Source organism: Podarcis liolepis (assembly GCF_965112155.1).
Source record: "Podarcis liolepis genome assembly, chromosome: 10".
NCBI classification, from domain to species: domain Eukaryota; kingdom Metazoa; phylum Chordata; class Lepidosauria; order Squamata; family Lacertidae; genus Podarcis; species Podarcis liolepis.
In genome coordinates, this window is record NC_139562.1 from 39,556,064 (window position 1) to 39,569,593 (window position 13,530).

General features: G+C 40.8%; 1 long non-coding RNA gene across 1 annotated transcript; it reads right to left on the reverse strand.

Moving 5' to 3' along the window:
• Nucleotides 1-1,356: 1,356 nt before the first annotated feature.
• On the reverse strand, nucleotides 1,357-11,124 carry LOC310687440. Its single transcript, XR_014516427.1, has 4 exons — nucleotides 10,750-11,124; nucleotides 8,521-8,593; nucleotides 2,272-2,313; nucleotides 1,357-1,401 (listed from the first exon to the last, which is right to left on the reverse strand). It is a non-coding gene; the product is annotated as an uncharacterized lncRNA (long non-coding RNA).
• Nucleotides 11,125-13,530: the final 2,406 nt, after the last annotated feature.

Below are 13,530 nucleotides of genomic sequence, written 5' to 3' on the forward strand. Positions count from 1 at the left end.
TCTCAACATATGCAGCTGAATAAGGACATTTCATTTGGTAGCAGATTTCTTGATGATCAGCACTTAGAACATCTAGTGACTATTCACAACACACAATGACATCCACAACGATGATAGGTATATAAGCTGCTACTAGTCAGTTGTAGATTTAGCTTGATTATTGCCGTTTTCAATCACCATTTGCCCAATGACACAGAACAAGCACCAGAGCTTTAACATTATTTTGAGATTAGTTGGAACTCACTGGAGATGTAAATGCATGTTTGAATTGGCCATCAATAACAAAGTGAGAGATTTACATGGTTCCAGACGTGCAGTCCTTTCTCTAGGGATGGGACGGTGCAGTCCTATTCATGTGTAGAAGTAAAATTCACTGAGTTCAATGGGATTTAATCATAGGTCATTTTATATGACCGAAAGATAAATGCTAAATGCAAGGACACAAGGAAACATAACAACCAAGCTTTTGAGTCCAGGCGATGTGGAGACAGCCTGTCCTGGATGGGATTGTGTTCCCCTAGAAGGAGCAAGCTACTGGGGGTGCTACTGGAGTGGCCTCAGTGGCTAGGAGTGCTTATTTTCAGCTGTTTGTTTTGCTAGCTATGGCCACTTTGGGACAGAGATGTCTTGGTCCTGTTACTCTATGCTCTGATACCTTCCAGATCAGATTATTGCCATACACTAGAGCTGCCCTCGAAGACATGTCGTAAACTTCAACTGGCCAAAAATGCAGCAGCCAGATTAGTAGCTGGGGTTCCCTTTGAACTCATATACCCACTATTGGGATGTGGGTGGGTGGCACTGTGGTTTAAACCACTGAGCCTCTTGGGCTTGCCGATCAGAAGGTCAGCGGCTTGAACTCCCGCGATGGAGTGAGCTCTCGTTCTGTCCCAGCTTCTGCCAACCTTGCAGTTCGAAAGCATGCCAGTGCAAGTAGATAAATAGGTACCGCTGCAGCGGGTAGGTAAACGGCATTTCTGTGCACTCTGGCTTTCTTCATGGTGTCCCATGCACCAGAAGCAGTTTAGTCATACAGGCCACATGGCCTGGAAAGCTGTCTGTGGACAAACACCGGCTTCCTTGGCTTGAAAGCAAGATGAGCGCCGCAACCCCATGTCCAGGTGTTCTTTACCTTTTACCATTACCTATTTGAAAACATTTGAGATATTCATACTAGGTGTTTAAAAACCCAAATCACTTAAACTCCAGACATTTGAAAGACTACCTTATTTCTTACAGATGATAAGATCAGCAGAGGGGCGGATTCTTGTTAGTTCCACCATCCTCAGGTGTCTGGGTGGTGGGAGCCATGAGAAGGCATACTTCTCTACAAGGTGCAGAATTCCCTCATACTTGGCACCTTCCTTATTCAGCTTTTGTCTTTACCTTGTCCTTTGTCACCTGAGTTATATATATTTTAGGACCCACATTAGTTGTGATTTTATTTCATTTTAAGCTGTATTTTATATTGTTGTTCTGGTGAAGGTCTTGCAATAATGTTCTTGTTCTTGTTGTTAAATGGAAGTCACAACTACATTTTTGAATGTAAAGATTTCATTGTTCAGTGGAATAGTGGTTAGCATTTGTCTGAAAAATGAATGGAACACTAAACAAAGTGAGATCCGTTTGCTTCACTCCTTTTAGAGAATTTCTGCAGTTGGCAAAAGTGAGAGTGCACACATATTTTTGCAAATACTGACTGAAAGTTTCATTTTCATCATTTTATTTCTTTGAATAAAACCAAACAGCCACAACAGCAAGCAATTAGTGTCATGCCCAGGGAAATTGTGCTATTGAAAACATTTTTCAGATTATAGTAGCTGTGTGCGCGTTGAGTATTTATGGGTTTAACATTTCATTATGCACTTTTTACAGATTTTAATTTTCATTTGTCAGCCATGAAATGTGAAAAATAGGAGCACTTATAAGCGATTCATTAGGTAAAATTTCATCTAATTAGGTTCACTGTCCAAACCTCCATGTATGGTTGGATAGTTAAAGAAGAGAAGCATAAATAGATGCTTTCAAATGGGATACTTAGCATTTGATCATAAATAGCTGCAAAACTGGAAGTACACACCTGACTGTAAAGTTTTTGGAACTCAGCCCACAATCCTATACTCACTTACCAGGTGGGGGAAAGGGACTTGATTCCAAGAGGGCAAGTATAGGATTGTACTGCTAATTACAATAATTATGCAAAACAGATTGAGGCACTTATGCATTTAACGCTTGCATAAAATACAGAATGTTAGCAGTTTGTCCTCTTACCAAAGGTGTATGACCAAGAGAATCTTCATCAGACCAAAAAACCTGATCTATGTAAGGCACAAAGGTTTCAGAGATATAGTGGTTATTATCATATTATTATATTATAATTACTGTATCGTTATAAACAGCCAGTGTCCCAATTTCTTTTCCTTTTTTTATGGAGTCTTTTCAAGTTTAAACCTGAGACTAAGAAACGTCTTTTTACTGATATTTGTAAATTGCTCTGGAGCCTTGCTTGTTTTTGGCTGAAGAGCAGGTTACAAAATTATTTAGACAAACAGAAATAATAATTGCATGCGAAGACCCCCAAGACCTCCCAAAGAAAGACACAGTGGACAATTCCAGTGAATATTAAGAGACACACAGCGTTGGCAAGTGATGAAATATTCTATTTATAGGAATGCTATATTTTAGTTTATTGAATGGGGATCCTGACTTTGTAGGGAAAGACTAACTCTGCTGCTTCCCTAAATGTATCAGTATATTAGAAATTCAATGAGACTTGGATTTCTTCCTGATAAAACTCATACAACTCACCTCAAATATAAGGCAAGCATTATTACCCCCATAGTCCCTTTCTGTCTGAGATTTGATTCAGAGCCAGGGAATAATTCAGTTCCATTTCTCTGCTGGAATAGCACCCAAGCAGGAGATTGGACAGGTGGGGAGTTGGAGACTCATGGGAGGTTGGAGAAATGGGGGGAAATAAGATTTAGGTAGGTGAGGAAACTTGGAGGCTCAATGGGGTAAGGAATCAGACCCCACTGCATTCCTGAATAGGAGGAGGAGGAGGAGGAGGAGGGGAGGAGGAGGAGGAGGAGGAGGAGAAGGAGCTTGGATTTGATATCCTGTCTTATCACTACCCGAAGGAGTCTCAAAGTTGCTAACATTCTCCTTTCCCTTCCTCCCCCACAACAAACACTCTGTGAGGTGAGTGGGGCTGAGAGACTTCAGAGAAGTGTGACCCGCCCAAGGTCACCCAGCAGCTGCATGTGGAGGAGTGGAGACATGAACCCGGTTCACCAGATTACGAGACTACCGCTCTTAACCACTACACCACACTGGCTCTCTAGGAGCATGAAGGAAACTGAACTGACTTCAAGGGGCTCAGACTGAGCGAAATCAAACTATTTCTCTCTCTGTGTGTATACTTGTGTGTGTGTATTTCTGCTTAATCTGAACCAGTCTTATTTGATCTTGGGGAAACTCCACCATCGTAAAAAAAAACCCAGTATCATTCTGCTGGTATTTTAATTAATTTGAGGAAACATTTACAGCATTCCATTTAAGTAACCACCATTGAAGGGCTAGCAATAGGGATTAAGTTGTAGTGTAGTTTATCTCTTCCCTGATACATTACCTGCATTTCTACTATTAATACTAGCTTAATATAGATAATTTTCAAAACACCTAGCTTATCAGGCTGTTTTATTTATTTATTTATTTATTTGTAAATCACACATTTAATTGAACAAATTTTATTTTTCCAAAAGAAAAGAAAAGAAAAGATTTTAAAGAAACTAAGGAGATGATATGAAGAGAAAATACAACTCAAAAAATAGAAACGCAAATATATAAATGACTGCAGGTCACTTTGCACTTCAGGAACAGTGAAAAGCTAAATGGTTACTTCTGCCCAGTTTCACTGATTGTGAGAAATTGCCATACTTGAAGATTTCATACCTGCCACCTTATTTGCCTCTCTGGATAATTGTCATAAAATTTGGGTGGCCAGTTTTCAAAAATACCTGCATATCATATTCACCAGCCTCCTACATCACCCCATTCTGAGTCTAGGCCAACATTGCCCAACCAGGTGTGCTCCAGCTGTTTTGGGCTGCAGTGCTCATCAATCTCAGCTAACTAGGCAGGTTGCAGTGGTTCTTCAGCAGAGTGTGGAAAGGTACCTTGAAGGTACTGCATTAACATCCGGGTCACACAATAGCATTTTGGAAAGACCCCACCCCCTAGATAGAAAGAGAAGAGATGGAAACATGCCATCTTTATTCATTTTTAAACAAAAGGCATGAAGTTGAATTTTACCAGTTGATTAATATTTCGCTTTTCAGGACTGTGGAATGCAGTCCTATAAAGATCCGTGCATTCTCTTCTGACACTTTTATTTCAAGACTATTGTTTATATCAGCTGAAAGACTGACCCTGTTTAAACAATATAGTGCAATGGAACTACGTGCTTTTCTGTTTGCTGAAACTTTATGGTGATAAACCATCCCCTTTTACTTAACTCTCAAGAGTAACCCAATACATTCATTTCTTTAACAAAGGCCAGTACTAAAATGTTATGCTGAAAAATCACAGAAGGATTATTAGCATGCTGTAGCCGACAGCATTGGAGAAATTTAAATACAGGGGAAACAAGAATAATGAGAATAGCAGGCCTATATATTCTGTCAAATTGAACTCTTTAGCTTCCCAGAGAAGGGAAATGGAAACATTTGAGATTCAAAGTACAGAGCCTGGGAACCAATAAGGAAGTTACCTGCAAACTATAAAGGAAATAATTTCCACTGGCGAAAATGGGCAAGGGAGGACAGTGGATTTCTAGGGCAAAACAAATGAAAATGATTCTTCAGGAATAGTGTTATGAGTCCCAAGATAGAACTATCTCTGGCTAAGAGGATTTAGAAGTAACTGGAGAGAGACACTTAAAAGTCAGATGCAGAGAAACGGCCACATTTGGTATAGGAATTTTAAAATGAAGGGCTCCCATGGGTCTATTCTATGGCCACTGCAGCACAATAATTTGAAAGGCTCCAAGAAGTCTCTTAAGCTCATTGTAATCTTGGTGTTGTTGGAAGCAGACATTGGAGCCTGAGTCTGCAGTCTAGCAAGGCAAACTAAGGCCCCTTTTGGCAGGAAAGAGTGTGATGGGGTCATTTCCCCAGGTTTTAAACACGGAGGGTGCCATAATGACATTGACAAATGGTACATTTCAACAGAGAAGAGAAGGAAGAAGGCAGCAAATGAAGATTCCACCCTTGAGCTTCTTGGAGCCTTAGAAAGGTCCCGTCTTTCATTTATTTCTAATATAAAGAGGAAGGGTAGACATTGTGAATGGGAGTGTGTTTCTATAATGTTTACATTGGGGCATGGATGATTTAGCAAGAAAATACAGATGCCTCTACTTTTGACTTCCTAATCTTCCAAACTCGCAAATTACATGTCTACAGAATAAACTTTCCAGGAGCAGACGACCCAATGTCATAATTATTACTGCAGTTGAATGTTTGTGTTACAGAGGATGTCCAAAATCTGGTGAATCTCAAGATTCGCATGCTGACAATACCATGATGAATTTTGTCAGCGTCCAAAGCGATGTATACATTGCCACATTTTCTGTACATGAGAAAATTGGCACTCATTACTGCTAGCATTCACTGGTATTTCACTGATTTTTCAAAGTATATCTTGCAAATCTTCAACACACATGCTCTGACAATGGCTGGCATTTACATACCACCATTCATACATAAATATTAGCATTCTTTCACTTATCCACTGTAATATATTGCATAATTTCTGACCAAATATCCATAGATGTTTTCCTGTTGCCATTTTCCTTCCTGTGCCATTCCTATGCTAGCATCTCATCTCCCAAGCACAACCTCCTCTGATACACCACCCCATCTGCACAGATCTTGGTATTTCTGCGCAAAATTCGTGCAAGAATTCTAAAGGAATTAGAATTAGAATTTAGAATTCCTACATTTCCTAGAATTCCCTTCACCAAAAGGATAGAATAACCCTGATTATCAATTCTTTTCACATCAGCATGTGTTCAAAACAAGCAGCACCTATCTGCAGAAGATTTAAGCATGAAATATGACAGGAGGATGCAGATAGTGGCTACATAAGTAATAAAATAATTGTCTGCAGGAGAGAGAAATATATCTTGTTTTAAAGAAGGGTCCCTTGGCTGTCAGCCTCCTTTGGCTGGGATAAGATGTTCACAGGCAGCTGTGGGCTCACCTCAGGCTTTTACAGGTGTCTATTCAGACATTATTCAGTTTTCTGTGTTATGCATCTGTCTCTAGCTGTGGCTCTAGGGTCTTTCCACATAGGCAAACATATGTTAAACTGAAGCATGGTTAAACCTGGTTCCAAGCAGGATGTTGTACTATCCTCCCATACAGATGTCATATCATGTTCATTAGGTTCATTAGGTTACAGAGCAATCTGCCATTTCATGCAAGAAGAAGCTAAATAAGTGGGAGAGTTACTGTCATGAGCTAAGGCATGGCAGGGGGCAGTATCAGGATCCATGGAGGCTGAGGTGGTAGCATGTTGGGAGCCGTGTCCTTCTGATCTCATGTTGCCATCATCTCACAATGCATAGTAAAAATAAAATAACAAATCCACATGTACTGAAAGAGGCCTGTTTCTTATGTCGAAACATCCTCACTGTATATATTTTGAGGATACATACAGATTCAAGGGGAAAGTCCTCAATGTTTTAGGGACTGGGTAGAACCTTGGAAAGGCACATTGGTCTAAGAAGATATTTCTAGAAATGCTGAGCTTTCCCAAGCAGACAACCACATAGCATCTGATTTAAGTTCTGCATTGCATCTAGGTGAGCCTCACAATGAATTCATTCTTGGTTTCAATTCCAGAATGAACAGTGAATTGACAGTGTGAACTGGATAGAATGCTTCAGGTTTTCCTAAAGAAACCTACCAAGCACCAATGGGAAGGGTAAGGCAGTGCCCACAATTTCTTGCTAAAACCATTTATTTATATTTCAATTAAATGCATAATAGGCTTGAAGAGAATATATATATCAGGGATAATCAACATGGTGCTCTGAAGATGTTGTTGGACTACAGCAGCCCCAGTCAACATGGTCAATAATCAAGGATGACGGGACCTGTAGTGAAACAACATCTGAAGGTCGGCACATTGGCTACTCTATGCATAGGGGATGAGAGATTAATCTGATCATTAGAATTAAATATGAGATGGTGACAAGAAACCTGTGCCTGTTTGGTTACCTTGCAGCTGGCCAAGATCTACATGTGGTCATGAGGCTACTCATATCCACCATAAAATAGTATACAGCATCAGACTTCATTAATGTTAAACCTGAGGAAGGCATGCAATGAGACAGACAACATTTTTGTGTGAGTAAAAACCCCCAAATCTCAGCCTTTGTTTAGTTGCAAAATATATATGAATTGAAATGGGTAATACATCAAAATTCTGATTCTTTCTCTTTGCCAAATTCAAGAAGAGGATGAAGGAAACAAATTCAGGCCTGTGTAGCTTAGTTGGTTAGGGACGCAGGTGGCGCAAGGTCTAAACCACTGAGCCTAGGGCTTGCCGATCGGAAGGTCGGCAGTTCGAATCCCCGCGACAGTGTGAGCTCCCGTTGCTCAGTCCCAGCTCCAGCCCACATAGCAGTTAGAAAGCACGTCAAAGTGCAAGTAGATAAATAGGTACCACTCCGGAGGGAAGGTAAACAGCATTTCCATGCACTGCTGTGGTTCGCCAGAAGTGGCTTAGTCATGCTGGCCACATGATATGGAAGCTGTCTGCGGACAAACACCGGCTCCCTCATCCTATAGCGCTAGATGAGCGTGCAACCTCAGAGTCATCCGCAACTGGACCTAATGGTCAGGGGTACCTTTACCTAGCTTAGTTGGTTAGAGCACGGAGCTCATAATGCCAAGGTTGCAGGATTGATCCCTGCATGGGACAGCTGCATATTTGCATTGGACTAGATGATCCTCAGGGTCCCTTCTAACTCTATGATTCTATGAATCTGTGGACTGTCCTATGAATCTATACACACAGAAGCTTTTACTGAGTCGGACTATTGGTCTATCTACCTCAGTACACTACACTGACGGACAATACTTCTGCATGTTTCCATGCAGGAGACATTCCCATTCCTACCTGGCTGTTGAACCAGATATATTCTCCGTGCAAAGCAGAGGTGCTCTGCCAATGAGCTGAGGCCTTTCCCTATAGCACCATAAAATGAGGAATAATAACGTTCCTTTCAAAGAATTCCCAGAAGTACCAGTCATTCAGATACACACACTATCAGCTTGGGGGAAAAGAAAGATAATACCAGTGTAAAGTAACTACCCATAAAGTGAATATATATATGGATCAAAACTCCCACATTGTTCCAGCAGCCAGCAGCTTAACAGCAGTTTGGTCGAACTTTCAGTTCTGCAAAGCTGCAGCAGCAACTGAAATGACTCCTCAACAGCTGACGGAGACCTGCCTGGGTGTTCTCTTTCTTGTGGTTCCCTGGTTATCCCAAAATGGCTGGATGTCAAGGAGATCTGAAAGACTAGAACAAAAGGGGGGGGGGATAATAGCAATGCTGAGATGGCCAATTATTTACATGTGTGAGAAATAGTTTTCTACTGAAAAGTGAAAGCAGAAAGGGAAACACCATCAGTGATAGGAAGGGCAGAGGACTTCAAGGACTTTTCTCTTTAAGCATGATAAATTCAGCATATGGAGAGCTGCTGCTTGGCCATTGATGGCTGGTCCCACAGCAACCTTCTTGCCAAATTCAGTTGCATTATTTTGCACAATATGACTCATTAGGGGCCACCTCGATTGTCCCTCACCCCCCAAAAAACACCATTAAGGAAACATATTCAGTACTGTACATCATGACTTGGGGCCCCTCTGGAATGGGGCCACATCTACACCATATATTTAAAGGGCTTTAAACAGTCATGACTTCCTACAGAGAATTTTGGGCTGTAGTTTGTTAAAGGCGCTGAGAGTTGCTAGAAGACCCCTATTCCCCGCTCAGAGCTACAATCCCCAGAGTGGTTTGATAATGAATCCCTAGTGACAGGGGGCTCTGGAAATGGTATCTCTGTGGAGGGAACAGGGCCCTCCTAATCAGTGCTATTTTTCTAGAATGAGATTCTGAAGCTCACCTTGAACTTCTCCCTTGAGTGTCTGTGGGAGTGGGGAGGCTCGGTTAATTTCATTGTACACAGGTTGTACATTGACAATAAAGGTATTATTATTATTAGAATGACAATGGTATCCGCCTTAGAGGTGCCAGAGCTAAGCAAAGCATTTTCTGAGAGAATGTGAGGGACTGTGTTGCTGCTTTAAAGGAGGCCATCTTCAGCAGTATATGAAGTGTGATTCTTCTCCTTTCCCTTTGACAGAAGAGGGAAATCAATCACACTCCAACATATTGCTACAAATTCCTGCCTTTAAACTAGTGACTGTTGTAGCCACTTCATATGAGCATGGGCATAGCCAAGGGGAGGTGTCAATAAAAAGCAATATAACTCAATACAAATCTGAGGTTCTTCCCCGCTAACAAAAACCTGCCCCCCACCAAAAAAAATCCTGGCTATGCCCATGCATATGAGTGAACCTACAGTGTGACCTGTAGGAGATGATTCACAGGCAATGGGAGTAGTTAAAATGCAAATACTGTTGAAATTTTCTGACATTTCTCAGAAAACGGTTGCATTATCTTTATACATCATACAAAGCTAAAGTGTGGAGCCACTTCACGGCAACATTCTCAAATGAAGCAAAACATCAGAAGAATATACAAATAGCTAAGAAGAATAACTAAGTTTTTCCCCAACTGCATTGCTGAGACACTCCACACACCTCTTCCTCCGCCAGTGCCCACCACTGAAGTACATCCTGCCCCTTACTGCAGGTTTTTGGAGAAGGCTGCACATCTCTAACTAAATACAAATAAACCAAACAAGCTAGTCATGTTGCTGGGAACTGGACAAATGTTATCCCGCCCACCCCCCACCCCCCGGGCACTTTGCAAAGCCGCTCATAAAAATCCTCTTATCTAAAAAAAAGGTTTCAGGGATTATTTTATTAATAAACCCATTCCTGGATAAATTGCATCAGTGAGCGATTTTCCTCAGTAAGGATTTGCATAGCACCATGAAAGACCATATATGCAAATTCAAATTGTTGTTGTTATTATTGAGCTAGCTTGTCCAGTGCAAGTTATTCCTCATGGAATTGCTTCAGTGAGTGCAGTACGATAGAAAAGTGTTAGTATAGCAATTATGAAAGCCCCTGGTAAACCTCCTTAATTAAAGCTGTGTTTAATTTTATAACTAATTATGCAGCTCTGGAAATAGTTCTAAAGTAAGTGTGTGTGTGTGTGTGTGTGTGTGTGTGTGTGTGTGTGTGTTTAAAAACTGTTGCATTCCAGCAATGTGCCAGATAATTATTGCTCATCCAGAGAATAAAGCCTTTTGGCCAAAAACTTAATATCCACATGTAGCAGTTAAACATTTATATCCCACCTATTTTATGTTAATTGCAGGCAGCTTAAAACAAACTATGGTAATCCAATCAATCAAACTGCATTTAAACTATACCACAAATATAATTATGATAAATTTGATAATGATGCCAACTCATGAAGCTGATGGGAAAACATAGGGCATTCACCACCACCACCCAACATATGAAACTGCATACACTTACCTGGATCTAGCTAGACCAGGATCACCACCTTCTCTGGCACTGAATCTCCAAAGTCTCAGCCAGGGGTCCCTGCCAGTTTTCCTGCCAGAGCTCCTGAAACTGTTGGTGTCCAGGATTGGACCTGAGACCTTATATATGTGAAGCATGAGTCCTACTGTTGAACCAGGGCCCCAGAGAATGCTCACTTAGGATGCATTCACACAGCAATGCAATAGGAAACATCACAACATCATTATATTCCTCCATGTGCCAAGGTCTTGATTTTTATAATTCTACTCTCTCTAGTTTTATAACAGCAATTCATTTCATCTTCAAAAAGAAAAAGGGGAAAAAAGAACTGCATTTATTTTAGACTGAATTCACAAGCTTATCTGTTTCCCTTGATGGTTTGGGTCAATGTGATCTCTGGTGGCACTCCACTGGTGTTAACAAGGTGTCAACACTTAACAGTGTGTCATCAAGAATATATTTAGGTCCTTGTGTTGTTTCAAAGAACAACTTTCTTCTCTGGGAAGGGCTAAGAGAGCTTTCAAATGTAAATTGGCTTCTTCACTTCCTGACGACAGGCTAGCTCACCCCAGGTGGTGATTCAGATGCATCATGTCTGATGTTTTAAGCAGGGGAAAAGTGAGTTAAGAATCAGGATTAGCTGAACATTTTGCTTGTAAAGATGCAAAACACAACTCTTTCAAAAGAATGCACTAACAGCTCAAGTCACCAATCTATATTTCAATAACATAATAAACGCCCTCAGATTCTTCCAAGTATCTGCTGGCTGGCTATTGCACTTCCCGGATTGACATTGCTTTCTATGAATCAGTTTGTCATACCTTAAGTGAAAAAGTAGAATTTCTACGAACATTCAGCAGTTGGACTAGAACCCGAGAGAAGTGGGTTCAAAACTTAATGGGGTGACTGACCTTGTCCCAGTTATTACTCTCAGCCTGCTCTACTGCACAGGGTTGTTTTGAGAATAATCAAATGAAGGGGAGGGGGGAAAGAGAAGAATCAGGAAGAAAATTAAATGCTTAGATTTGTGTTCTCCCAGACATTTAATCTTTATCTTAGTATTACATCCTTAGACTGCATAAGCAATATGGGCTAAAAAAGGGGGGAAAGAATGATAGATCAAAAAATATTTTTAACAATCTCATCCATCTCTCATAAGTAACTGAATTAAATGAAAAGCTAACATCCTAATCCTCATATATTTTCAAACACTAATAAAATAGAGGGGTCCTCATATCACAATGGCATAAATTACATATTTTGCTGCCTTAGTTAAGAATAATGTATGCAATTCAACCCCCATGTAGAACAGCTTCTATTTATCCGAAGTCAGGCAGGTTCAATATTTTGTCAATATCAGAATTGCACATTGTTCAATGACTTTTGAAATTAAAACAAGTGCTTTTCAGACGTGCAGAAATCCACATTTCATCTCACTGCAATTTCAGTTCTTGGCCTGATGTTCTCCAAATAAATTCCTGTCTGCCTGTTATGTATTATTATTGTCAAAGGTGCTGAAAGCTCAGTCATAACATCTGAAGCTTGAACCAAATCCAAAACCAACCTAACCAGATAGTTTTCACCAGAGGGTTTTTGAAGTAGGGCCAAAAACATATTTTAAAGCCACCCCACCTGATGTTAAGTGTCTTAACATCAGACCCTAATGATTCCGAAAATCCAGGCTAAACAGCATAAGATGTGTGCTTAGTATGGAAGTTGTTCTGTTCATCATCAATTAGACAGGATTTTTGTAATGATGAAAGATGTTTAGGATATCATTCCTCCAATTCTTTACATCTGTCAGGGTAAATCCATTGTTGTCATTAATAATTACACTGGGCACCATTCAACAGTATGAAATGCTATGCACACCCACTGTATCCCAACTTGTGGAATGAAATGTGTGCAATGACATGACACTTCAGTAAATGGAGAATCTTACCCATGACACACTTGCATCTCCTGCTGAAGAAGGTGTGCTATGTATTCAGACTGACAATTCCTTTGTCAAACTTCACTTTTACAATTCAGAAGGGTGGCCTTTTGGTGTCAACCCCCCCCCCTTTCCATTGCAGCCCTTCAGTGGGCACCCTCAAAATTTCCCATGAGGTGGGCTTTGCCAGTATCCACACACAGTTTTACCAAGGGAAACACTTCCAATCAGCCCTCTAGCAAAGCCACAGAAAAAACATGGGGAACTAGGAATGAGAGACAAGAGTCTGCACTTCTCAAGAGACCTTTGTCATAAGCACAACATCCTAGCAAAATAATGATGAGTGTCTCTGTCACATTGTTGTTGCTATTATTATTATTATTATTATTATTATTATTATTAGCTGCTATTATTATTTTACCAGCACCAACCCTTCACCAGCAGGTCGAGGGTGGGTTTCAACACTTTAAAATCCAGTGTTAAATGCAGTGAAAGCAACTTTTACAGGAGTAGGGTGGATCCTGAAGACACACATCTCAGGTGTCAAAGAGGTATGTTTTCAGCATTCACCAAAAACTGTATAGTGGAGGTGTTAGGCACACCTCTGTGGGGAGACACAATTTAGGGGCTGCCATGGAGAATGCACTTTCTTGGGCCACCACTGCCCACAAAAATTTGAGGGTGGCAGAAGTACCATGTGGGCACCCTCTGTTAGTCTTAACACCCAAGAGGCACTGTGGTGAAGGAGGGCTATGTTTTAGACCTCCACAGAAAACTAGAGGGGGGAACCAAAGCCCAATTGCCTCCCAAAGGGTGGACTTTTGCCTCCAGACCATTTT